General features: G+C 42.7%; 1 long non-coding RNA gene and 1 gene segment (V, D, J or C); both read left to right on the forward strand.

Annotated features, from left to right (window-relative positions):
* LOC112811051 (T cell receptor beta constant 1-like) overlaps positions 1-25,254 on the forward strand; it is an 84,310-nt gene that overhangs the window by 14,887 nt on the left and 44,169 nt on the right.
* Positions 5,570-6,344, forward strand: LOC112811045 (uncharacterized). The gene is made up of 3 exons (XR_012380378.1): positions 5,570-5,663; positions 5,835-5,917; positions 6,048-6,344. It is a non-coding gene; the product is annotated as an uncharacterized lncRNA (long non-coding RNA).

Below are 25,254 nucleotides of genomic sequence, written 5' to 3' on the forward strand. Positions count from 1 at the left end.
AAGGAAGGAAGGAAGGAAGGAAGGAAGGAAGGAAGGAAGGAAGGAAGAAAGAAAGAAAGAAAGAAAGAAAGAAAGAAAGAAAGAAAGAAAGAAAGAAAGAAAGAAAGAAAGAGAGAGAGAGAGAGAGAAAGAAAGAAAGAGGAAGGAAGGAAGGAAGAAAGAAAGAGAGAAAGAGAGAGAGAGAGAAAGAGAAGAGAGAGGGAGGGAGGGAGGGAGGGAAACCTAGACTCTCAACAATGTAACATCCACAATTTCAATCACGCAATGAAAAAGTATTAGACATGGAGAGAATGGGCAAATAAATATCACCCATATGTAGCAGGGAAATGGGAAATGGAAACCAACTCTGAAATAACATAGATGCTGGAAATTTCAGACAAGGAATTTTAAGTGATTATTAAAAATATGTTCATGGATTTAGAGGAAAATGTGTTCATAATTTGATCAGTTGACAAAAGTGATTAACCCATTGCAGTCAAGACAAAATGTGGAAAGACACAAATTACCATCTCAATTATGAAAAAGAATATAAATACAACAGACATTAAAATAATAGAATATCATAAATAAGTATATGCCAATAAATTTTACAAGTAGATGAAATTATTTGAAAAACAAGTTTACCAAACTGTTTCAAGGTGAAATTAGAACTGTGAAGAAATTGAATTACTTATCAAAAACATTCTCTCCAAGAAAACTCCAGACCCAGATTCCTTTCCTGGTGAACTCTATTTAAGGAAAAAAATAATGCCAACTTTACAGAAACTTTTTTTCTTTAAATTCAATTAGCCAACATATAGTACATCATTAGTTTCTGATATCGTGTTCAATAATTTAACAGTTGCATATAATACCCAGTGTTCATCACATCACTTTTTTAAAATAAGAGGTACTACTCACAACTCATTATGTGAAGCTAGCAAAAACCTGACACCAAACTCTGACAAAGATATGACAGAACAATATTTTTATAACCATATATGAAAAAAATCCTTTTTGACATTTTAACAAAGCAAATCCTAATGTGTATACATAGGCATGTGTGTGCATATGTGTATATCCATATATAGTGGTGATACATCGTGACCAAGTGGGTTTATTGCAGAATTACTAGCAGAATAATAAAGAATAATTATTGACCATATTAATAGATGCTGAGAAAACTTGTGACAAAATCCAGTACTTGTTCAAAATGAGCATTCTTATCAAACTGGTAAAAGGAGAGGTTTCTCAACCTGCTGGAGGCTATCAACAAAGAAAATGCATAACAAAAATCCTGTTTAATGGTTAATATTGAACCCTTTCCTCCTATGGTTGGGAATAAGGCACAATGTTTTCTGTCACCACTTTTCTTCAACATGAGATTGGAGGTCTTAACCAAAAAAATAAAAGAAAAAGAAAAAAGGAAAAATCCTAAATATTGTAAAGGAAGACATAAAATTATGACTTTTCAGATTACATGGTTGTTTCTATTAAAAACACTGTGGAATCAATGAACAACAGCTAGAAAAAATTAGTGAAGTTAGAAAGACAAGATGCATGGTCAGTACAAAAAAATCAAGTGTTTTTATACTAGTTGCAAACAACTGAAAAATAAACTTCAGGAGACGATACCATATACAATAGTAGCGATGGCAGGAATAAATTCAGCAAAAGATGTTCAATGAAAAACTACAAAACATCACAAAGGGAAATTAAAGAAAATATTAAAAGTGGAAAGATTTAGCATGTTTATGGATTGGAAATTTCAATGTATTAAGATAGCAGTTTTCTCAACAAATAATGTTGGAACATCTGGATGATCATGTGAAAAGAAACATAATTTACTGATATCTCATACCGTAAACAAAAGTCAATTTGAGATGGGTCATAGACCTAAGTATAAAAGCTATAATTACAAATCTTATAGAAGAAAACAGGAGGACATCTTTGTGAGTTTTTCTTACAACACAGAAAGTACTAACCGGTAGTAAAAAATCTTTTGTGCCTGAGGATAGGTATTATACAGATCAATGATTCACAAATGAGAGGAGAGCCTTCAGTGTCACCAGGATCACACCCATGAACACAGAGCACACAGTGAAAAGAAGGGTTTGGATTTCCTTACACCACACACAAAAATAGACTCAAAATGGATGAAAGACCTCAATGTGAGATAGGAATCCATCAAAATCCTTGAAGAGAACGCAGGCAGCAACCTCTCTGACCTCAGGCGCAGCAACTTCTTCCTAGAAACATCACCAAAGGCGAAGGAAGCAAGGGCAAAAATGAACTATTGGGACTTCATCAAGATAAAAAGCTTTTGGGGGCACCTGGGTGGCTCAGTTGTTAAGCGTCTGCCTTCAGCTCAGGTCATGATCCCAGGGTCCTGGGATCGAGCCCCGCATCGGGCTCCCTGCTCCGCGGGAAGCCTGCTTCTCCCTCTCCCACTCCCCCGCTTGTGTTCCTGCTCTCGCTATCTCTCTCTGTCAAATAAATAAATAAAATCTTAAAAAAAAAAAAAGATAAGAAGCTTTGCACAGCAAAAGAAACAGTCGACAAAACCAAAAGACAACAGACAGAATGGGAGAAGATATTTGCAAATGACATATCAGATAAAGGGCTAGTATCCAAAATCTATAAAGAACTTATCAAACTCAACACCCAAAGAACAAATAATCCAATCAAGAAATGGGCAGACGACATGAACAGACATTGTTCCAAAGAAGACATCCAAATGGCCAACAGACACATGAAAAAGTGCTCAGCATCGCTCGGCATCACATCAGGGAAATCCAAATCAAAACTTCAATGAGATACCACCTTACACCAGTCAGAATGGCTAAAATTAACAAGTCAGGAAACAACAGATGTTGGCGAAGATGTGGAGAAAGGGGAGCCCTCCTACACTGTTGGTGGGAATGCAAGCTGGTGCAGCCACTCTGGAAAACAGTATGGAGGTTCCTCAAACAGTTGAAAATAGAGCTACCATATGACCCAGCAATTGCACTACTGGGTATTTACCCCAAAGATACAAATGTAGCAATCTGAAGGGGCACCTGCACCCCAATATTTATAGCAGCAATGTCTACAATAGCCAAACTATGGAAAGAGCCTAGATGTCCATCAACAGATGAATGGATAAAGAAGATGTGGTATAGGGGCGCCTGGGTAGCTCAGTTGGTTAAGCGACTGCCTTCGGCTCAGGTCATGATCCTGGAGTCCCGGGATAGAGTCCCACATCAGGCTCCCTGCTCAGCAGGGAGTCTGCTTCTCCCTCTGACCCTCTTCCCTCTCGTGCTCTCTATCTCTCATTCTCTCTCTCTCAAATAAATAAATAAAATCTTTGAAAAAAAAAGATGTGGTATATATACACAATGGAATATTATGCAGCCATCAAAAAATGTAAATGAAATCTTGCCATTTGCAACAACATGGATGGAACTAGAGGGTATTATGCTAAGCAAAATAAGTCAATCAGAGAAAGACAAGTATCATATGATCTCACTGATATGAGGAATTTGAGAAACAAGACAGAGGATCATAGAGGAAGGGAAGGAAAAATGAAACAAAATGAAACCATAGAGGAAGACAAACAATAAGAGACTCTTAATCTCAGAAAACAAACTGAGGGTTGCTGGAGTGGAGGGGGGTGGGAGGGATGGGGTGGCTGGGTGATGGACATTGGGGAGGGTATGTGCTATGGTGAGCACTGTGAATTGTGTAAGACTGATGAATCACAGACCTGTACCCCTGAAACAAATAATACATTATATTTTAATAAAAGAAAAAAGAAAAGCAGGGTTTGGGGGGAGACTGGGCAGTCTGTGTTCTGCCTGTGGTGGGGGATGGGTCAGAGAAGTAGGTTGTAAATAAGATTTGGGGAAAATAAAATAAGACGAAATCAGAGAGGGAGACAAACCATAAGAGACTCTTCACTCTAGGAAACAAACTGAGGGTTGCTAGAGGGGAGGCAGGTGGGGGGAATGGGGTAACTGGGTGAAGGGCATTAAGGATGGCACGTGGTGTAATGAGCAGTGAGTTATATGCAACTGATGCATCACTAAACTCTCCCTCTGAAACTAATAATGCACTATATGTTAATCAATTGAATTTAAATAAAATTAAATTAAAAAAGAAAAAAAAAGATCTGAGAGTTGCACGAGCCATCCCAGAGGAGGGAGAATATTGGTTCATGCCATCAAGGACCCTCTGGGTTGTCCAGAGATTGGAGTGTCTTATTCAATTCTATGCCCATCCAGTTGTGTGTCTCCTCTGTTCCTTCCTCGAATCATGATGGCTGACTCCTCCTCTGGCATAGATTCTGCTCCCAGGATGATGTATGCTTCTCCTGTCCTTGCCTTGCATCTAGAGACTTCTACTGTAGGACTCCACAGGACCTCGACAGATGCGACCCCTGATAATAGTTTATCTTCACCTCCCAAATCGCTCTTCCACTCCAGTCACTGCCTACAGCAGGGGGCAGCAAAACAGCATGTTTACCTTAAGAACTGCAAATTAAGGACAAACTCAGATGACAATCTTCCTTATAATTATCCTGTTTGTATTAATCGAGCCCCAGATAAGCAATTTACTGGAGAAAAAAAATCCAAGTTTCTATTTGTAGGATTAATGAACAATTCTGTCCAGCAAGAGAGAGAAGGGAGAGTTACACTGGAAAGTCTTATAGAAGGTGTACACTCGTTGTAAAATGTGCCAAAATAAAGCAAAATAACACGACAGAGAGAGCGAGAGAGAAATAGTGGGGAATGAACAAGAGAGGCCATGAGTTGGTAATTATTGAAACCAGGTAATGTGGGGACACTGAGGATTATTACATTATTACATCTACTTTATATATGCGGAAATTTTCCTAATCAAGAGAAAAATTATTAAAAAGAAGACTTTCCCAATGAGATATATGGCTGGATTGATTAGCGCAGGAAGCTATGGGATATTCATGGATGAGGAAGAGTCAGGACCACAGACCTGGAGGGCAAAGACGACAGACTTATGACATCAGTGTTTCACACTATCTTTGCAGTTGTGCTGTATTTGTCCTTTGTTGCATTGAAATGTTGAAGACTTTTCCTCCTAAAATCAGCAACAATTTGTGTTATGCTAAAATTACGTCTTTATCGAACAAGTTCCAGTTCCTTCAAAATAGGAGGGAAGATATTAAGTATTTCATTGAAATACATACCCACATTAAGAGAATACCTTCCTACACTTAGCCGGTATTTTCAGTAAAGATCTGTGCCCAGGAATCATTGCCCAGAAAAGCAGTGCCCATTAAAGAACAGTGGAAATTTGGAACAAAGTCAGTAGTGCTGGTCCCCTAGGAAAAGACAAAACAAAACAAAACTCTCAAACTTGATGGTAAATAGATTGAAATTGCATAGCTTACCTAGACCTGAGTTAGAAAAAAAAATGAATAAATGCAGAAAAAAGAGAAATGTTACAGAGTCACAACCTTCCATGGGGGCTGGTTTCCCTTTATTTGAAAGGATTCTGAATTTACTCCACAGCTTATTCAGCTGGGACGAGGGTGTGGCCTTGAGCAACTGTAATAGATAAGGCAAGAGAAGAGGAAGACAAGACTATTGTCCGGTGGGTGGCAGAGAAGAACCAGGAAGAGGAGATGAGGGAGTTGGAGAGTCTCTGCACCTTTGGTAGGATGCATAGTAAGTAAACCAAGGCTCTGCCTGCCTGAGTAAAGAGGGAGTGAAGGTTAGGTCCTGGGGGGAGAGGGGGTGGGTGTATCTTTCTCGGAGGCTTGGTAAGCTGGGAGGACAACATCACTGACCGAATATTTCCCATTTCCTATTTCCATGCCCTGTTTCCCCAAAACTCAGAGTTGGAAACGCCTCTATCCTGCCTCTCCCTACCATGGGCTTCTTGCTCCTCTGCTGTGTGGCCTTTTGCCTCTTGAGAACAGGTGAGTTTGGGAAATACGGGGAAGCCCTGCCTTAAATTTTCCAGGTCCTGGCTGAAGCTTCTCCCTTGAGCCTGTGGCAAGAGAACACTTCCCAGGTTCTGTCTCCAGCATCTGTCTTGTTTCCCCACAGGCTCCATGGATGCTGACATTACCCAGACCCCAGGGAACGGGATTATAAAGACAGGAAAGAGCATTTTACTGGAGTGTTCTCAGACTAAGGGTCATAACTCTATGTACTGGTATCGACAAGACCCAGGACTGGGGCTACGGCTGATCTACTATTCCTACATCAGTGATATTAATGAAGGAGAGGTCTCCAATGGGTACAGGGCCTCTCGAGAGGAGCTGGCAAAATTCTCCCTGTCCATAGGGAGAGCCATCCCCAACCAGACAGCTCTCTACTTCTGTGCCAGCAGTGATTTGCACAGTGCTTGCTGGCCACCTGCTCTCCATACGGAAAGACAGACACATTTGCTCAGACGGGCACAGAAGGCTTCCTCCATGTGGGACATGGGGATCCTTAGTAGTCTGAGTAGTTCTACACTGTGTGAGTCTCAGTCTGAGCTTAGGGCCACATAGGGTCAATGTGCCCCAGGCCATGTGGTGACTGAAGCCACAGGCTGGACTGAACCCATCTCTCCTGCCGACTGACCCTCTTTCTCTGTTCTAGTGGGGCTAGCTCAGTAGTGTCCTTCTAGGAGAATGAACCTGACATTTGGCAATACCACCCGGTTCTCAGTAAGAGCATTTCTTAGTAGCTCTGACACAATGTGGTTTTTCATGGTTCTTTTGCCTCTGTCTCCGCCCACTTTGTAATGTGCTCCACTCCACTCTGTTCCTGCTGACAGTCCCTTTATCCGGTTATCCTCGTCTCAGTCCGGGTTCCTCTAAGCACCAGGCACGGTTCAGCTCTGTATTTGGGGGCCTTTCTACCAGGAACAAACTGACTACCTTGTTTTCTAAAACTTCATCCTAAGTAAATTTAATTAGTATTTAAGTCTGACTCAGAAGGTGAAGTTTGTCCAGTACTAGAGACTGTGATCTATAAAAGTTATCTTTCATCTACTGCCCCACACTCAGATCTCTTCTGAGAATTATCTTAACCTGCAGGAGCAGAGAGACTGTGTCATTATCTGGATGTACTGCATTCCAAAAAAACATTGCCTGCTCCCCAGCATGGAGCCAAAGCTCAGAGCTTGGAGATTCGTCTTTCTCTCAAGGCATTGGAATAAGCCCCCCGTTCCCCTGCAGAGAGGACCCTCCTGGGAGCCAGTGAACTCCAGGCACAAAAATACTCAATCAAGGGCTGCCATAGCCTGATGTAAAACCTGCCTAAGAATCAAACTGAAGACTTTTCTTATATGCTTTGTCTTTGTACCCCATGAACCTCAATTATTTCAACAAAAGAATCCACGACGCAGTGACAGTTCACCCAAAGAATGTAACTTGTTTCATTTTCTACCTGTTCTGATCTGAAAAGAATGTCACTTTTTTTTAATCTCCTGTATGAGTTCTGTATCATCTTTCCCTTTAAAAAGTCAGTTTTCTAGACATTTCCCCCCTACTTTTTATGCACACTTCACCAAAGTCTTATCTGTAATGATCATTCTTCTCTCATAAGCTATTAACTGTTCTCTTTAATTATTTGCTGGACATTTCTGGTAGATTTTTCTAGGACTTTCCTTCTGCCTTCTTTTTTTCTTAGTATAAATGTTCTTCCTTAACCTTCCCATCCATGATCAAGACAATTTCTTTCACAAGTTCCAAACTAGTAGACTCACCTGTCTTCTGGACACTTCCAGCTGGATGCTCCACACTTAAAACTCAAGTGATTTATTGCTGAATTTATCATCCCCCTAACCCTGCATGCACCCATTCTGGCCCATACACTGTATTTCTTCTTAGTGATTGAAACCATCATTTTAGATTCTTCTTTCCATAAGCCCTCATGTTAAGTCTGTTCGCAAATCTATTACTTCTAAGATACAAAGGTAGTGATCTGAAGGGGGACTTGAATCCCAATGTTCATAACAGCAATGTCCACAATGGCCAAACTATGGAAAGAGCTAAGCTGTCCATCGACATATGAATGGATAAAGAAGATGTGGTGCATATATACAATGGAATATTACTCAACCATCAGAAAAGATGAATACTTACCATTTACATTGACGTGGATGGAACTAGAGGGTATTATGCTGAGCAGAATAAGTCAATCAGAGAAAGACAATTATCATATGGTTTCATTCATATATGGAATATAAGAAACAGCACAGAGGGTCCTAGGGGAAAGGAGGGAAAACTGAATGGGAAATAATCAGAGAGGGAGACAAACCATGAGAGACTCTTAACTCTAGGAAACAAACTGAGGGTTGCTGGAGGGGTGGTGGGTGGGGGGATGGGGTAACAGGGTGATGGGCATTAAAGAGGGCACGTGATGTGATGAGCACTGGGTGTTGTATGCAACCGATGAATTATTGAACTCTCCATCTGAAACTAATGATATACTATATGTTGGCTAATTGAATTTAAGTAAAAGAAAAAAACAAATTTATGACTTCCATATTCCATATTGTCATAGGTTTGGTTTTCTAGGTAGCCGACTTTGCAGGGGAGATTAGCGTTCAGTGGGTTATTAGAAAGTATCATTTTCGGCAAATGTGGGTAGAAGGGAAAGAAAGAAGGATAGGCTGAGGAAGAAGTTGGGATGTCCTACAGCCTTAACAAAAGCCCTAGCTGAGCCACAGGAAGCCCTGAAGCCACAATGGCCCTTAGAACCACCTGAAGTTGAGGTGAGGAGACTAGGTCTTATACCCACTTTCCTTGCAACCATGCCAGTGTGCATGGTTGCAAGGGCATGCCCTAGAGGGTGGGGGGGCAGGGAGGTGTCTCTTTAGCCAAGGCAATTCACAAAGGGGGCTGTTTGTCAACAACATTCCCAGCAGATAGGGAAACTGTCCTTCTTGCCTGAAGGGAGATACGAAGGACACATCACAGTTTTCAATACACATGTTTATCTGATTCAGCTGCTCCTTCCTTTCCTTGTTGCTTCCACTTCAGGGCAGACCCTTAACATTCATTCCCTAGAAAAAAATGCACTGCCTTTTTCATTGGTCCACTAGCCTCTGACCTCATCTGTTTTACTCGATCTTAGATGTTGCCATCAGCCGGAATGCATTTGGCATTCTTCACATGGCATGCAAAGTCCTTCATGAACAGATCTGTGTCTAAAAATATAGCCAAATCTTCCACGCTCCCTTCAGCCCTTTAGACTCTAGTTCAGCTGAATGTTTTGTGTTTCCCTGAATAGACCAAGCCAACCGAGGTGCACAACTATAACTTTGAAAATGTTCTTTCTCATTAGAAATGGGGTACTACTTCTTCACTACCTGGCTTACTCTTGCACATACTTTAATTCTTAAACTCAGAGATTAGCTTAACCATAAAGGCTTTTGTAGGGCACCTGGGTGGCTCAGCTGGTTTAGCATCTGCCTTCGGCTCAGGTCATGATCTCGGGGTCCTGGGATCAAGTCCCATGTCAGGCTCCCTGCTCAGTGGGGAGCCTCCTTCTCCCTCTGCCTCTGCCCCTTCCCCCTCACTCATGTTCTCTCTCTCTCTTTCAAATAAATAGTCTAAAAAACGTAAAAAAAAATAAAGGCTTTTGTGACTCCCACAGACAAAAGACTCGGTTCTTATCCATTCCAAATACTATAGTTATCGTATTCTTTAGTAACTCTTCCCGAGACTATATATTCTTTAGTTTAAGAGTAATGTCCCTCCAATTTTATATGCCTAGAACTGAGTAAAATGTCTGACTTAGCAAAGGAAAGATGGAAGAAAGAAAGGAAGTGAGGGAGGAAAGGAAAAATATGTCTTTCAAGTAGTTCCTCAGGATTTTCTTCCAAGAAACATGTTTTCTGAGTTCTGGCACATGTTTATTTAAGTCCTCCACAACCCCCACCTACAAGTCCTTTTAAAAGAAAGAAAATATGTTTGGTTAAGCATAATTCTATAAGAAGACTAAGAACATTGGAAAATGAGAAAGGGTGTTTTACTGGACCAAATGTGTGGAGACATATGTAATGATTATTTTTGATAATTGTTGTGTCCTAATCGTTGACATTGAGAAAGTCTCAGCAGCTGCTCCAGACACTTCCCCAGCTATATCAGGAAGATGGGCCATGCGTGAGTCATTCCTGCCCTGGCAACAAGGGCTGAAGAGTTATCCCTGCCCTCAAATACCCCTTCATCCCAGTGGGACCCGAGCCTCTCATATCTCCTCCCAAGCCAACACCCACCCCTTGGGTTCTTCCCTCTTTCTTTAATCCCTTCTACCGTGAGAATCAGATTTTATACCCAGTTATTGCTGGGGACTTTCATCAGCTTATCACTCATCCTTAAATCTTCTCACACCTAGACCAATTTGGGGCCTTTCCCCTTCCTATTTCCTTAAAATTTATCAGAAAGACCCTTCTCAAATCTCTAAGTTTAGTCTATTCATCCTTTTCACTTTTTTTTTCAGCAGGGGGCAGTAAAATTTCATTATTTTTTTTTTCTTCCTGGATGCTACCTATTAAGGTAAGACCAGCTTTCAAAGTAAGAGCAAAGAACAAATGTCATTCAATTTTCATGATTAGCCTTGTCTTAAAGAAGTCTTTAATGAGACAAGAATATTTCAGGGTTTGGTAAGTCAAAATTGTTATATTCTTTTGAGACATAGGAGAGAGCAAGAGTGAGCGGGAGCCTGCAGTTGACATATATAAAACACATAAAGGTGATCCTCAAATAGTAGAGCCACAATAGTCAAATCCAAACCCCCCAGGTCAGCAGCAGCTCAGCAAGAATTTGACTGAACGTCAACTGTGGATCTCAGTGAACTAGGGCAAAGGGAGCGGACGAAGGGGGAAGGGATCCCGGGATTCATCTTTGTGACTCACAACTACAGCTAAAGACTCTTCTGTTGAAAAGAAATGAGGAAAAGAGAGGAGAGAGGATGGTACTTGGCTTGGAGGTTGTTTACTGTAGCAGCACCCAAAATATTTTAGTCACTGTTACCAAAGCATGTATTGGAAAGAACTGCAGGTCTGAATTTTCTATTCTGTCGTGATTGATGGTGCAGTTAAGAGAAAGACGAACTGAATATAAAGGAGCCTAAGTTGATAAAGTTCGTGAAATCTGAACCCTGAGTTGATGAGAAATAAGACTGAGAAAGTGGTATAATTATCATACAATAAGAACAACAAGTTTTCTGAGAACTCAGCAAATGTCAGTCCCTGCCCTAAGCCCTTCACACATGTTACCGAAATGGGTTCCCTCATGTAATCCTCCCAACGTGGTATTTAGTGTCTGTCTGATGGAGATGCCCTGTCCACTGAGCCCTTCTTTTGAGCTCTTCTCTTGCAGGTTTGCAGAGGAATTCATTCCAATTCATCCTTCAGAACTCACCTCAAACACCACTTCCTTTCCCAACCTTCCCAGTTCCGTCAAATCTTCCTATTACAGCCTTTCAAAGCTCTGCAGTCCTCACTTTCATAGCTTGTAAAATGGTTGCAATTTAATGCTTTGCAAAAAAAAAGAGTAAAGACTTGAGTTAAGACAAATGAGCAAAGCATCTAGCCTACTTTGGATGAGAGAAGTAAACAAAAATATTAGTCCTTTGATGGGTAAAGCGATACAGAAGACACTGCTATATCAACAGGATGGCCGTGGGGCCCAGATAGTTTGCAGGGACTGTGTTGTCACACGATGACTTCATCAAGAGCCCATCCCACTTCCCCAGAACTGGGAGACATCCTTCTGGCCCTAACTGTGCCATGGCTGTCAGGCTTCTCTGCTATGTGGCCATTTACCTTCTGGAGGCGGGTAAGTCATAGCCACAGATTTCTCTAAAATTAGAAAGGAACATTTTCCCTTGTTCTTGTTCTGTACCTGGTTCCAGCATCAAGGCCTCTGTTGCTAATTTTTGTCTCCTTTTTCTCAGGCCTCCTGGATGCTAGTGTCTCCCAGATCCCGAGACACTATGTTTCAGGGACAGGAAAGAAGATTGTTCTGGAATGTTCTCAAACTATGGGCTATGAGAACATGTACTGGTATCGACAAGACCCAGGAAAGGCACTACAGCTGATCCATTATTCATATGGTGTTAATACCACAGAGAAAGCAGAGTTCTCCTCTGGATCAACTGTCTCTAGAATAAGGAAGGAGCATTTTCCCCTAACCCTGGAGTCTGCCAGCCCCTCACAGACATCTCTCTACCTCTGTGCCACCAGTAAATACACAGTGCTACATAGGTACCTATAGCCTGCATAAAAAGGGTAGTCACAAAAGTGAGGAAGCCCCACCTAACCTCATCAGAAATTACAAAAGCCACTGCAAATCTTCCCAGACTCCACAGCCCTGAGGAGGCAGTGTGGTCTGAGCAACAGTCTGGGTAGAAAACTAATCCTGGGTCAGTCTCTACCAAGCTGGGGAATGGCCCAGTCCACAGTCAGGGACTGATTTCTCCCCTGCATCTTGGTTCATCAATTCTGTGGATGGTTTCAAGTAACCAACTTTTAGCACCATGGATTTCTATTTGATTGATTCCAAATTTGATCTTTATTATTCCTTCCTTATTCTTTTTGTTTGTTTGTTTACTTTTGCTTCTCTTTATAGTTTCTGAAGGTAGAAATTTAGATTATAATGCAGACCTTTGTTTTTTTTTCTCTCATGGAGTCATTTAAGGCTATAAATATCCCCTTAGTCCCTACTGCATTCCATGTGGTTGGATATATTTCTGACTTCATTCACTTAAAAATATAATTTTCCTTGAGATTTCTTCTGTAATCCATGATTCATTTAAGAGTATGTTGTCAAATTTGCAAGTATTGGGGCATTTCTCAAATTTCTTTCTGTTGTTTATCTCTAAATAGTTTGATCAGAGAAGATACTTTGCTTTTTCTCAATCCTTTTATATATGCTGAGATTATTTTTGGCATAATATGTGATCTATACTAGAAAACATTCTACATGTTTTTGAAAACAACGCATATTCTGTGGTTGTTGAGTAGAGTGTTCTAAAACATCAGTTAGGTCAACTTGGTTAATAGTGTTTTTCAAATCCCTTTACCCTGACTTGTTCTCTGTCTAGTTGGTATGATTAGTTTTTGAAGGTGAAGTACTGAAACCACCAACTCTAGTTTTGATATGTTCATTTCTTTTGTCATTTCTGTCAGCTTCTACTTCATGTATTTTGGAACTCTGTTGGTTTGTGTCAGGAGATCCCCCCACGGTGCGGCCCAGGCAAATGCTCTCTACACAAAAATGAACTAAATTTAGAGATTTGTGGGATGCCACCAAGTTTACCAATATATGCAAAATGGGAGTAAATGACTTATCATGTGCAGGAGACTGGCAATATGGCTGACTCCTGACTTTTCACCGGAAATGATGGAGTTCAGAAGATAGTGTGAAGTGCATCAAGAAACAAACAAAAGTCACCAAGAATTCTATACCCAACAAAGCTATCCTTTGAAAATAAAGGTGAAATAAAGACATTCCCAGATAAGTAAAAAATAAGAGATTTCATAGCAGACTTGCCTTACAGAAAAATATTAAAGTCATCAGCCCTAAAGAAAATGATACTGACAGTTCCTTGAATCCACAGGAAGAAATAAAAAGCATCTGAAAAGAGTAAATATAAAAGGAATGATAGATATAGATGATAGATAGATAGATAGATAGATAGATAGATAGATAGATAGATAAATAGATGATAGATAAACATAAAAACAGAAGTTAATGAGGTAGCAAATTTTGAAAAATAGAAAATTGAGTGCCAACTAAAAGACAGAGACAACAAATATACTAAATAAGGAATGACAAGGGGAAATATAGTACATTTTTAAAGCAATATTTTGTACAATTTTCTACAAGTAACGTCCAAGTCTAAATGGATCGCATTTTCGGAAAATACAGTTTCACAAAACTAACTCTAATGCAGATAGAAAGTCTAAGCAGAACAATGGCTAATGGCTATAAGAGAAATACGTGCACTGTCACCATCCCAACAATCATCCCAGCAGCAATGAAAATGAAAGGTGGGAGGAGAGTTTATGGTGCATTTGACAGTATGTACATTCCCAGAATCACATTCCCTGAAATTATCTCCTTTACTGGAAGCAAACTGGCAGCCAAAGGAATAGAAATAGCTAAAACAAAGATATGTTCAGTTGGATGAAATATTCACTATAAATAGAAATGTTTACATGAAGACAAAATTCTTCAGAATTCTCTCCTAATTCTCCAAATAAGAGACCAACCTGGTTACAAGGATGATTCCGAGTGATAAGAAAGTACTTTGAATCACTTAAGACTTGCTAAATGCTAAAGGAAATTTGTTCAGAAATAAGAAATAGGACAACTAAAGGACAGAACCTAGAAATGGACAGCGACAGACCTGTAGAAAAGAAAGCCACCAAGAATTTAGAATTTAGAATTCAGAAAAAAAAAATTGGGCTTGAGTCAGCTACCTGCTAAAAGTATGCTCAAGGTTTTCAACAAGAATAGAGAGATCTAGCCTAAGACACCTGAGAGTAAAGGATATTTTGCATTTCAGGCAGATGGGGGATGGCATGCCAAGTGTGGTTTTAGATTTAGAAGTTCGAGTAAATCGAAAAATAATTCCTGCAGGAATAAGGCTCCCATCAAACTCTTGAGAGAGAGAGAGAGAGAAAGAATCTTCAAGAAATTCATTATTAGTTGTTGAAAATATGGGTTTTGGAATTAGACTTATCTGGTCACTTTCTAGTTTGCCAAGTTACTGAACCTCTCTAAAGATAATTTCCTATTCTATAAAATGGAATCAGTAATATATGGCTCCCAGAGGCTTATTTGGTCGAGAAAATGTATGTAGATTGCCTAACAAAATCCCCAGCATAGAAATTAGACTCAATAATAATGTCAGTAGCAGTAATATTAGTAGCTGTGTACTAGTTAACTAGTTAACTAACTAGTACTAGTTAACCATTTTGAGAGCTAAATCTTAATGAGTGGTTGCTATATGTGATGTCACAGGCAAACTATCTACAGGCTGACAAGAGCTGGAAGAAGACCTGCTCCTTCTCCTATTCTTCCCTAGGTATCAGGCCCTTCTGAAGACTAAACTTTTTGTCTCCTTGCAGCAGGTGAGATCATGGAGCACAAGGAACAATCATATACTGGGACTTCTAGGCTCTAGCACAAGGCTTTTATTTTTTTTTTTTTTTCATGGCCAAAATGGTGGGCACTGCCTATAACTTCTGCATCCTTCTCCCACAGGTCACTTGGATATTACAGGGGTAGGGGAAAGCTTTTGTTTGAATGTCTTTAGGACTTTGTTCATAACAGAATGCTCTGGTGTGACCAAGTCCCAGCACTGGGGCGACAGCTGATCCACTGTTCACTTGCTGCCAGCAGGACTGAAAAAAAAATCCCCTGATGCACACGGTTGGTGTCTCCTGGATGAAGGAGGAGGCTTTCTTCAGGCCCTGGAGACACCTTCACACTTCTGTACTAGCAGCTTATCTACAGCAATCTACAGCCACATCCTCAGGTGGCCTAGCATTTGAGAAAAAAAAAAATCTTCCTAGAAATAACGTTAAATAGCAAAAAGCCACATCTATGACATTTGAACTTCAGTTCATCTGTGGCGATTCGAATCTCACAATTCCCCAAAATGCTTTTCTCCCCCAAGCAAGTGGTTCTGAAAGCAGTTACTAGATCACTCAAAGGGATCAGTAGCTACAAGTGCCTGCATAGTGTTTGTCCACACCCAGTGCTCTCTGGTAGAACCTCCAGTAAGATGCGTTCCTACACCAGATCCAAATCACCTGAGAGCATGTTCTAGGTACCTACCAGATTTTCCTGGGTTTGTGTATATTTAGTTGCTCCATTCCCTCCACCACACCTGTTCACTCCCTTGTGAGGCAGCCCACAGAAAGAGAAGGGGCACAGGCATTATATAGAAAGCATGCCGAGAATATATAGCGGAAATTCATGGAAATGAATAAGATTCGGCTGGCTAAAGATTAGAGTGCTTTTAGAGTAAAATTTCAAGTTGGGTAGAGGGATAAAATGGGAAAGAGTTTCCGGAGAAGTGTTTGGAGAAAACCTTCAAGGGTCCATGCAATAGTACTCAACTTACCATAAGAGTCTAGTAAGAATTCAAAAGACACAAACCCGCCATATCACAAAGGATATATCGTATAAGGGACATTAGAATTCATAGAGGAAAAAACTTCCATGTGAATTCTTTAAGAGAACATCCTAAACAATTATGTGACCTGGAAAAATGAAACCGGTCACATTCTGTTACATCTCAGAGGCTTTTGATTCTTTTTTGAAGAAGCGAGGGAGGAGGTTGTGGTCTCTGGCCAGAGACCAAATGCATCACAGCACTGGCCAGCATTCTTCATCCAACGCTGCAATGAGCAACAGGTTCCTCTGCTGTGTTGTCATTTGTCTCGTCAGAGTAGGGGAGTTCCAGGCACCTGTCACGGACTTCCTGGGCTCCAACTACAGGATATTTCTTCAGGATGGTAGCATCAGTCTCCCCTCCCCGGGCTCTGTCTTTATTTGACCACATTTTTTTTTCTGCCATAGGCCTCAAGGATGCTGTGGTCACACAGTTCCCAAGACACAGGATCTTGGGGACAGGAAAGGAATTAACCCTACAGTGTTCTCAGGATGTGAACTATGTTTCAATGTTCTGGTATCGCCAAGACCCAGGGTTTGGACTGTGGCTGATTTACTGCTCAACTGGTACCAACACCTTTGAAAAAGGAGATGTCCCTCAGGGGTATCGTGTCTCCTGAAATGAGTTGCCATCTTTTTCCCTGACCCTGGAGTCTGCCAGCACCAACCAGACATCTGTGTACTTCTGCACCAGCAGTGAGCCACAGTGGTACACAGCCGTATCCTCTCTGCACAAGAAAGGGACAAACCAGGGAGTGAGGGGACCCCGCCCTCAAGATTCCTGACCCCAATTAGCAGTTTTCTCACAAGATTGCACTGACGTCCCGCTTTGACTGTAATATTCCCTACTTTTTCCCCATCCTTGTCCCTCCAAGACATCTTTCCTGTCGTAATCCAAGTCTTCACCCCTGGCTGAGATTGCACTAGACTAGAAGGGATTAACCCAAAGTGACTGTTTCCCAAGGCAAACTTCAATTCTCAGATACAGATGTGGGGAAATTTTTGATAAAACTGAATTCCGATCAGGTAAAGGAAAAAACCCCTCAGATTTACAAAGATCCTTCAAAGATTCTACAGCGGCGTCTCTTGATGACTAAGAGAATCATACGGGAAAACCAGCAGGAAGCGGGGCTTCCCCAGATGTGAAATCCTGAGCATGAGTAACAGAGGATGCAGAGGGTCAAGACCAGTTTTCAGACAACTCATGGACTCAGGATTACCAAGAAGGTGGAAAAAGTTAGTGAAGGGGAGGGGGGTTGGTAATAAGAGACATGAAATGTGTTTGTGCACAGGGATTGGTAGTGAGCAGAACCTCACCTGGGTAGATACAGGTGTAATCTTTAAAATTAAAACCTGTGGTGCCGAGTAGACAGATCAGAGATACAACAGGGTCACTGTGTAGTTTCCCAAAGGAAAATGTTGGGTGATAACCAACTGTATTTGTTTTCCGTTGCTGTGTAACAAATAGTGCAAATGAGGCAGGTTACAGGGACACCAATCGATCATCCCGCAGTTCTTTGTTTCAGAAGACCAGGATGGTTAGCCGGGGTTCCCTGCTCAAGGTCGGCTGAGATCACAGTGTCATCTGGCTGCAGTTTCTTCTGGAGCCCGCTCCCCTCCCCACTCAGTGTCATTATTGGCAGAACTCAGTCACTCGTGGTGGGAGGAGTGAGGGCCCTGTTTCCTTGTTGGTGGTCACTGGGGGGTTGCCTGAAGTTCCTTGCAGTCTCGCTCTGGGCCTCTCCATCTTCAAGGACAAAAACGCACATCAAATCCTTCTGACGCTTCAGAAAGCTCTGTGACCTCCCCTTCTGCTACCAGCTGGAGAAAACTGTCTTGAAGGGCTCTTGTGATTGGATTAGGACAGGCTCATCTGGATAATGTCCCTTTTGCCAAATAATGTAACACAATCACGGGAGCCAGATTTCATTCTATTTACAGGTACCTCCTACACTCAAAGGGGAGGGGACCATACACGGGCAAGGGTCACTGCTGGTTGTTCTTAGAATTCTGTCTACCACACCAAAGGAGAACAAATGCCAAGAATATCGGAAGAAGGAATCCAGAGGGCATGCAATCAAATACATTGAATTAGAATTTAAAAGTACTTGAGAGATGTTTCTGAGTCCTGGCCACACGGTAGATCAAGTTTTCTTCCTACTGTTTTATCAAGGACACAGTATAAAAGTAGAGGGGTGTGGCCTTTGGTAAGGGGAGCAAAGGGAAGTTATACAAAGGAAAGGTAAGGAGGAAAGATCTAGCTCTTACTGAAAGGACACCAAAGCCTCAGTATAAGGAACCATATTGTTTGACTCCCTGGGCTGAGAAAAAAGGTGAGAGATGAGACCAGGGAGAGGGATGGAGTGAAGGTTGAGAGAACTTTTTTGAAGAGAATAAAATTGGTTGTCAGAGGAACACAATCTATAATGAATGTCATTCCTATGAATTTTGAGGTAACCTACTGTAGAAATATCTTATCAGTTGATTGATTATCTGGGGAGGTAGCATAATCCTTCGAAATGCCAATGCATTGGGAAACTAACTAACCTCAAGGCAGGGCCTCAGGAAAACAACAAATATCAGGATCCAGTTAACAGGACAATATCTAGTATGATTTTAGTTTTGTTATTAGCCAATTTGGGAAAGTTTCCTGGAGAAATTGGGGATCATCTGTATATGGATCAGTGTCTCAGGTGGCAAACTGTCTATCTCGTGAATTGACCTATATCCTTCCAAGATTAGACCACAGAGCTCTTGTCCGGGTAGCCCAAGTTAATGAGCTAAGTTAATGAGTAAAGCAGGACTGAAGTGCCACCTGCTACCATACTTGGAGAGAGTGATAACTAGAAGAAGAGAGAAAAGGTACTTTCTTAGAGGCAAAAGGTACTCTCTGAGATGGCATCAGTCTTGTCTTTCCCTACAAGCTGGCTGCTGTCCACTATCCCAAGATGGGGGCTGGGAGCACAAGAATCCAACTGCGTAATTGATGCGTCCTAGATCTGTCCTCTCCACCCTGATTCCTAATTTGAACTTAAGTCCATTCAGGACACCTGCCCCTGGAGTTGAAACACAACACGTCATCTTTGCCCTGCAAGCTACCCTCTGGTTTCCTGATCTGACGAATTCAAGTACGAGCCATTTACTTGCACGAGACTGAAGTTGTGCTACATTTCTTTTCCTCCTTTACCCTGCGCAGCCAACCTGTATTCAAGAGCTTTGATTGCTAACGCCTACATAACTTTTCTCTTCATCCATTAGCTCCATGCAAGCACTGTCCTGTTTATGCTCTTATCAGCTCTGCAGGTAAGTTTAGTAGCCTCTTTATCCGCATCTCGTGCTCCAGCCTCCCCCATCTAATGCAGCGTCAGCATCCCAGTACCAAGTGCAATCTCCCTGATTGCAAAACTCTGGCCATGTCACTCCCTTCCCCTGCATCTTTCGTTGGCTCTCTGTGGTCTAACAGACATAAAAATCTAAACTTACTGTCATGGAAAGAGACTTATGATGATTCCTTTAATGTTTTGAAAGGAAGGAATTAAATCCCTTAACCAAAAAGATACCTTTGTATTAGAATGTCAGGTTCTCATTAGAGCCTAGGATAATGATAAAGAGCTCTTAATTTTTCCTTCTTGAGTTATGGATCTCTTTCTCCATTAAGTCCATCACAGCTGGGCACTAGGGAAGACATAGCCATGTGCTCTGAGTAGTTGGAATGGGTCAGTGCTTCAGAATCTTCAGGCCTTCTCATGGGAGGAGAAAAGCAAATGACCTGACCAGATCCAGCCTGATTGACACACGAGATAATTACCCCTCTGTCTCCATGTTTACCAGCTCTTAAAGCATGTGTATACCATGCTGACAAGTTCTCTTTTTCCTTCAGTCTACCAAATCGTTTTCTAGTTCCCAAGCTTGATACAGACCAGCAGAGCCCTGCGTATGGTGGAGGATTTGGGAAGAGACATAAGTAAACCACCCAGGATGGAGGCATGTGGCAGTGGACAAAACTTCCTGCATATATGAGGTACAATGATAACCCTACGAGAAAATCCAGCCGCACCTTCTAGCACTCACGTTCTCACACGCTCTACTCCAGCAACATTGAACTCAAGCCATTTCCAAACACACAGCACATATTTTCCTCGAGTGGCCCATCTGACAAACTCATTTTGCTCTTCAAAATATTACTTAAAATAGCAATATCTGAAATGTGCTCTGTTTTCCCAAGACCATGGGCTCCTTCCTCAGTACTCCCACCATACCTTACACAATTCTTCCTTTCTGCAGATGCCAAACTGAAAGGATTAATGGGATGGCTGACTTCCCACTGGACTACTTTAAGAAGGTATGTGTTTCCATCATTCCTTCCCCAGAATTGTCCGCCGTGCATGGCACACAAGTTCAATGAACAATCAATATTAAATATTATCAGCATGGAGACAGGGATGTTGTCTTTTTTGTTCATGTCTGTGTTCCCATAGTCTGAAGCAGCACCTGCCACATAATTGATATTCATTATCTGTCCATTAAAGGAAAGGATAGAATGGCTCAGCAATGTCTAAAATGACTGGGCCCTGGGCTTGCCTGCTCTTCTACCCCTAAAAATTCTATGTCTTAAGTTTAATCAGTTCCCAGACTTACCTTCTTTTCTGGCAAAGGGTTCCTGATAGGCCAAGTAAAACACCCCCAAAATATTCATTTGCTAATCCCCAGAATCTGTGAATATATTGCCTTACAACATGGCAAAAGAGAATTACATTTGTAGATGCAGTTAAATTTGCGAATCAGTTGACCTTGAGATAGATGGTGAGATTATTCTGGATTATCCAGGTGGGCCCAATTAAACACATGGGTCCTTACAGAGTGATGTGGGAGGGATTCCACTTGCTGTGGCTCTCTTCGAAGATGGAGGAAGGGGGCATGGACTGTAGGCGGCCTCTAGGAGCTGGAAAAGGCAAAGAAACGGATTGTCCCCAGAGCCTCCAAAAGAGCACAGAGCCCCACCCCACCTTGATTTCAACCACTGAGACTCACGTCAAACCCCTAACCTACAGTAAGATAATAAACTTGTGTTGTCTTAAGCCACTGAGTTTGTGGTACTGTGTTATAGCAGCAGTAGAAAACTAACACAGAGCCCCCGAAAGAAGGCTGCTGCTGATGAAAGCCACTCTGGGAGAAGCCGAAGAAGAGGCAGAGGGGAAAGAAGGAGAAGAGTTTGAATCAGATGATGCCGTTGTTAAAGGCAGATGCTGCCAGCTTCTGCTCTTGGCATGCTCCATTTCTGCAAATACCTCCTCTGCACAGGCTTAGGTTCAGAATGCTACGGCCGGGTGTCACTGCCAGCCTCAGAGGACCTATTCTCTTGGGAAGAATCCTGCCTTTGGTCTGACCATCAGTGGCCAGCACCGTGGGCATGGACTCTGCTACGTAGCACAGAGCCAGTGGGGTGCTGCTGCTGAGGCAGGCAGGGAGCTTGTGACCCAGGACACAGGAAGTCACTTCCCAAATAGCAGGGAATTAGAGTTTGTTGTCATTGTGAATATCAACAGAAGCCCACTCCCTTTGCAGCTTCCATCCCCCTGCAAGGTGACCACACACACACACTCAAGCACGCAGAGGCGAAGAGAGGGTGGGAGAGGGAGACAGAAGAGAGAGAGGAAGGAGAAGAATGATCTCCCCTTGACCCTTGAACGTTCCAGCAGTAACCAGACACCCGAGCCCCTCTGCACCAGCAGTTTATCAATGCAGCTGCATCCTCTGCATAAAGATGGCAAACCCAAGGCAGGCAGTGCCTCTGCCCCTGTGAGCCCGAGCCCCACCCACAAGAGGGTGCAGACACCCTGCCCCACCCAATTAGTAGCCTTTCCTTTGCTTTCTCCCATCTTAATTACTTTCTTACCACATCTTGCCATGGATTTTTAGTCTTGGTGATTGCATGTTTTCTGTCGCTGCTATAACAAGTTACCACACACTCGAGTGGCTTAAAACAACACAAATTTATTATCTTACACTTCTGCAGGTGAGAAGTCCAGTACCAATCTCATTCAGCTAAAACCAGCGTATTGGCAGCACTACGTTTCTTTCTGAAGGCTCTAGGAGAGAATCAAATGTCCTTGCCTCATGACCTCCTTCCTCTATCTTCACAACCAGCAATGTTGCATCTCCCCGGCCCTTGTTCCATACTCATGTCTCCCTCCAAACACAGCTGGGAAAGTTTCCCTGCTTTTAAAGACCCATGGGATTAGGGCGCTCTGGGTGGCTCAGTCAGTCAGGCGTCTGCCTTCGGCTCAGGTCATGATCCCAGGGTCCTGGGATCGAGTCCTGCATCGGCTCCTTGCTCAGTGGGAAGCCTGCTTCTCCCTCTCCCTCTCCCCCTGCTTGTGCACTCTGTCTGTCATATAGACAAATAAAATCTTAAAGAAGTAAAGATTCATGTGATTAGACTGGGCTTCCCTAGCTCAAGGTCAGCTGATTAGTAACCTTAATTTGTATCCACCACCTTAATTCTCTTTTAAATCAAATCTAAACATTCACAGGTGGTGGGGGTTAAAATGAGAACATCTTTGAGACCTTTTTCTGCCTATTGCAGCGAAGTGCCACTAGAGGGCACTAACGCACTCTTTATTATGAACGTTACATTTCAGATGATAAACGAGAAAATTTGATAAAATTGAACACTGTTTCACCAATTAAAAGAGAACTCCGTATAAAATATCTCTCATGAGGTCTTTCAGATGTTAAGCATATAGCAGGAAAATATAGAGGGTAGAGCTATTTCCTCAGGACGGAAATGGCCTGCACATAAGTAAAAGAGGATTTGAAGTTTGGTGAACATTCTATAGTCTATAAATGGGCTCAGGATTCCTCCGTAGGAAAAATATTGCTGTGCACTCAAAGGGATAAGCATGTTCTTCTACAGGGGTTTCTAAGAAAGGGCTCCTCAGTGGGGTAGAGGCCGGCATGAATATTGTTGTCCAGAGACTATTATCCAAGAAGGACGGATGGAGACGCAGCAGATTTACTAAGTGGCGCCTCTGAGGAGGGGGCTGAGAGCAGACACCGAAGAAGGCCTGGGAGAGTCAGGGACAGATGGGCAGCACAGAACGAAGCACATTACGTTAAAGGACAAAAGACAGAGGGAGATGTTTCGGGGCTCCTGGCCACCTACAGGATTCTCTTGTCTTCCAGTCCCATTGGTAGGGCCACAGAAGCCTGCCCCACACTGGGGAAACGTTCCCAAACTCTTGAATGTGGTGGCCTTGGGAAGGAGAGATCAGAAGGAAGGTTCTAGAAGGGAAGGGTGGGAAGGTTCAGCAACTGGCTTGTGATCTAAGGATGTCAGGGACATTGCTTTAGTGTCTTGGTTGATGTAGAGAAAGAAAGGAGAGACCAGAGCAGCCTGTTAATGGGGTGCAGAGGAGGGGAGCAGCCTGTGTCTGAGGAGAGTGAACTAGCTGCTGGGGGACAGGAATACAGAAACAGATGCCTGCTGAATCTTGGGTTAATCTAATATGGAGAATGTTTGAGATAAACTACAAAGCTTTGACTTGTGATTATCCACCTCTATGGTGTGTTGGAAGCACCATGGAACCTGGGAAAAAGGACCATAAGTAAATAGTGGGTTTAGCTTTGTGGATGTGGGTGAACTGTGCAAGATGTCTAAAGACGAAATTCGGGACGACAAGCTTTACCAAGTAATAAGGAAATTGTTGACTTGAGGAGGGTTCTTGAGAATGAAAACTGCTCTCTTTCCCCAGAGAACACCTGTCCCACAGCTAGAATATGGAGGACTCCCAGGACAACAGAAAAACACCAAGGGCTGAAGTGGAGCCAAGCCTGCCCACCCTCCATGCTTTTCCTGAAAGGAACCACACGCGTAGCGACACAGGAAGAGAGAACACGCCTCCTCAGAGCAGAGTTACTGTCCTGAGAGCAAGCATGCCTCTCTCACTGGCCTGAAATGGGGGCAGTTGGAGCTGCACCTCCAGCATGAAGGGGACTGCAAGCAAGAAAGCCATCTCTGAGGTTTGAGTGCTGCCCCAAGGCTGGGATGAGGTCCCACTTCTTGCCTGGAGATGACAATGATTTGGCAAAATAAAGAAGGACTCGGTGAAGCCCTAGCTGTGGTTGGAAGCAACGAAGGGGGATGGGGCAGTCTCTTCTCTCTCCTCCTCTCCCATCCCCCCAAGAAGACTCTGGCTCCAACAAAGCACAAAACAAACTCAAAGGTATCCAAGACGGTGACCCCAGGAAAGTCACCTCAACGCAGGAAGGACCCAGTGACCCAGAAAAGGGAACAACAGGAGCAGCTAGAGCTCAGAGGAGACACCCTAATGCCCCGAGCCCCATACAGAATTCCCTGGGGCTGGGATCCACAGCCCAGCTGCCACTCAGCCTCCAGGGACATAGCCACGCTGCCGTGTGGTGCAGCATGTGGAGACTTGAAGAAAGAGGGTGTATGCCTACAGCAGACAAAGAAACCATGTTGGCTGGTTAGAAAAAAAAAAAAAAAGTGAGGTGATTGAAGTAAGCAGATGTCGTCCCTCCTCTAGAAGGAGAGAGGAGAGGAGAAGGAAGAAAGATATGCCAAACACCAACCTGGGGGAAAGCAGCTACTAGCCCCACAACTACGTGTAATCGGCTAACTAGGCAAGAGCCTGCACCTGGTATTTTGAACTGGTTACAGACCGATCAAATAATCCACGCTGGGGACCTGCTGACTGAATTTGTACACGTGAGCCTCTTGCGAAGGCTAGCGGCTAAAAAACATGTCAGTGGATAAACAAGGAGAGGAACATACTTGGAAGTTCTTCTGCAGAGTAGACGGGACGACTTCTAAAGTATAAAAGTGCAATTGTGATGGAGTGTAAGTTTCATGTTCCCACATTTCTAAGTGATAAATCATTTGTACCCGTTTTCATCATAAGGATTCAAAATACACAAATATCTGCCAAGTTTGACAAGAGTGTACTGGTGAGACTTTGTCCAGGGCACAGAAAGGAGCAGCCTCAATGGAGAGCTGGGTAATGTTCGGGACCACCAGGCTTGCCAGCCCACAGCGGCCACTACCGACGGCCCCTGTTTCTCCTCAGCCCCGCGAGGAAAGGGGAGTGGCTTCCCCCCTGAAA

This window comes from Callorhinus ursinus, unplaced genomic scaffold (genome assembly GCF_003265705.2).
Source record: "Callorhinus ursinus isolate GAN/ISIS: 27379988/994484 unplaced genomic scaffold, GSC_fseal_2.0 scaffold12, whole genome shotgun sequence".
Lineage (NCBI taxonomy): Eukaryota > Metazoa > Chordata > Mammalia > Carnivora > Otariidae > Callorhinus > Callorhinus ursinus.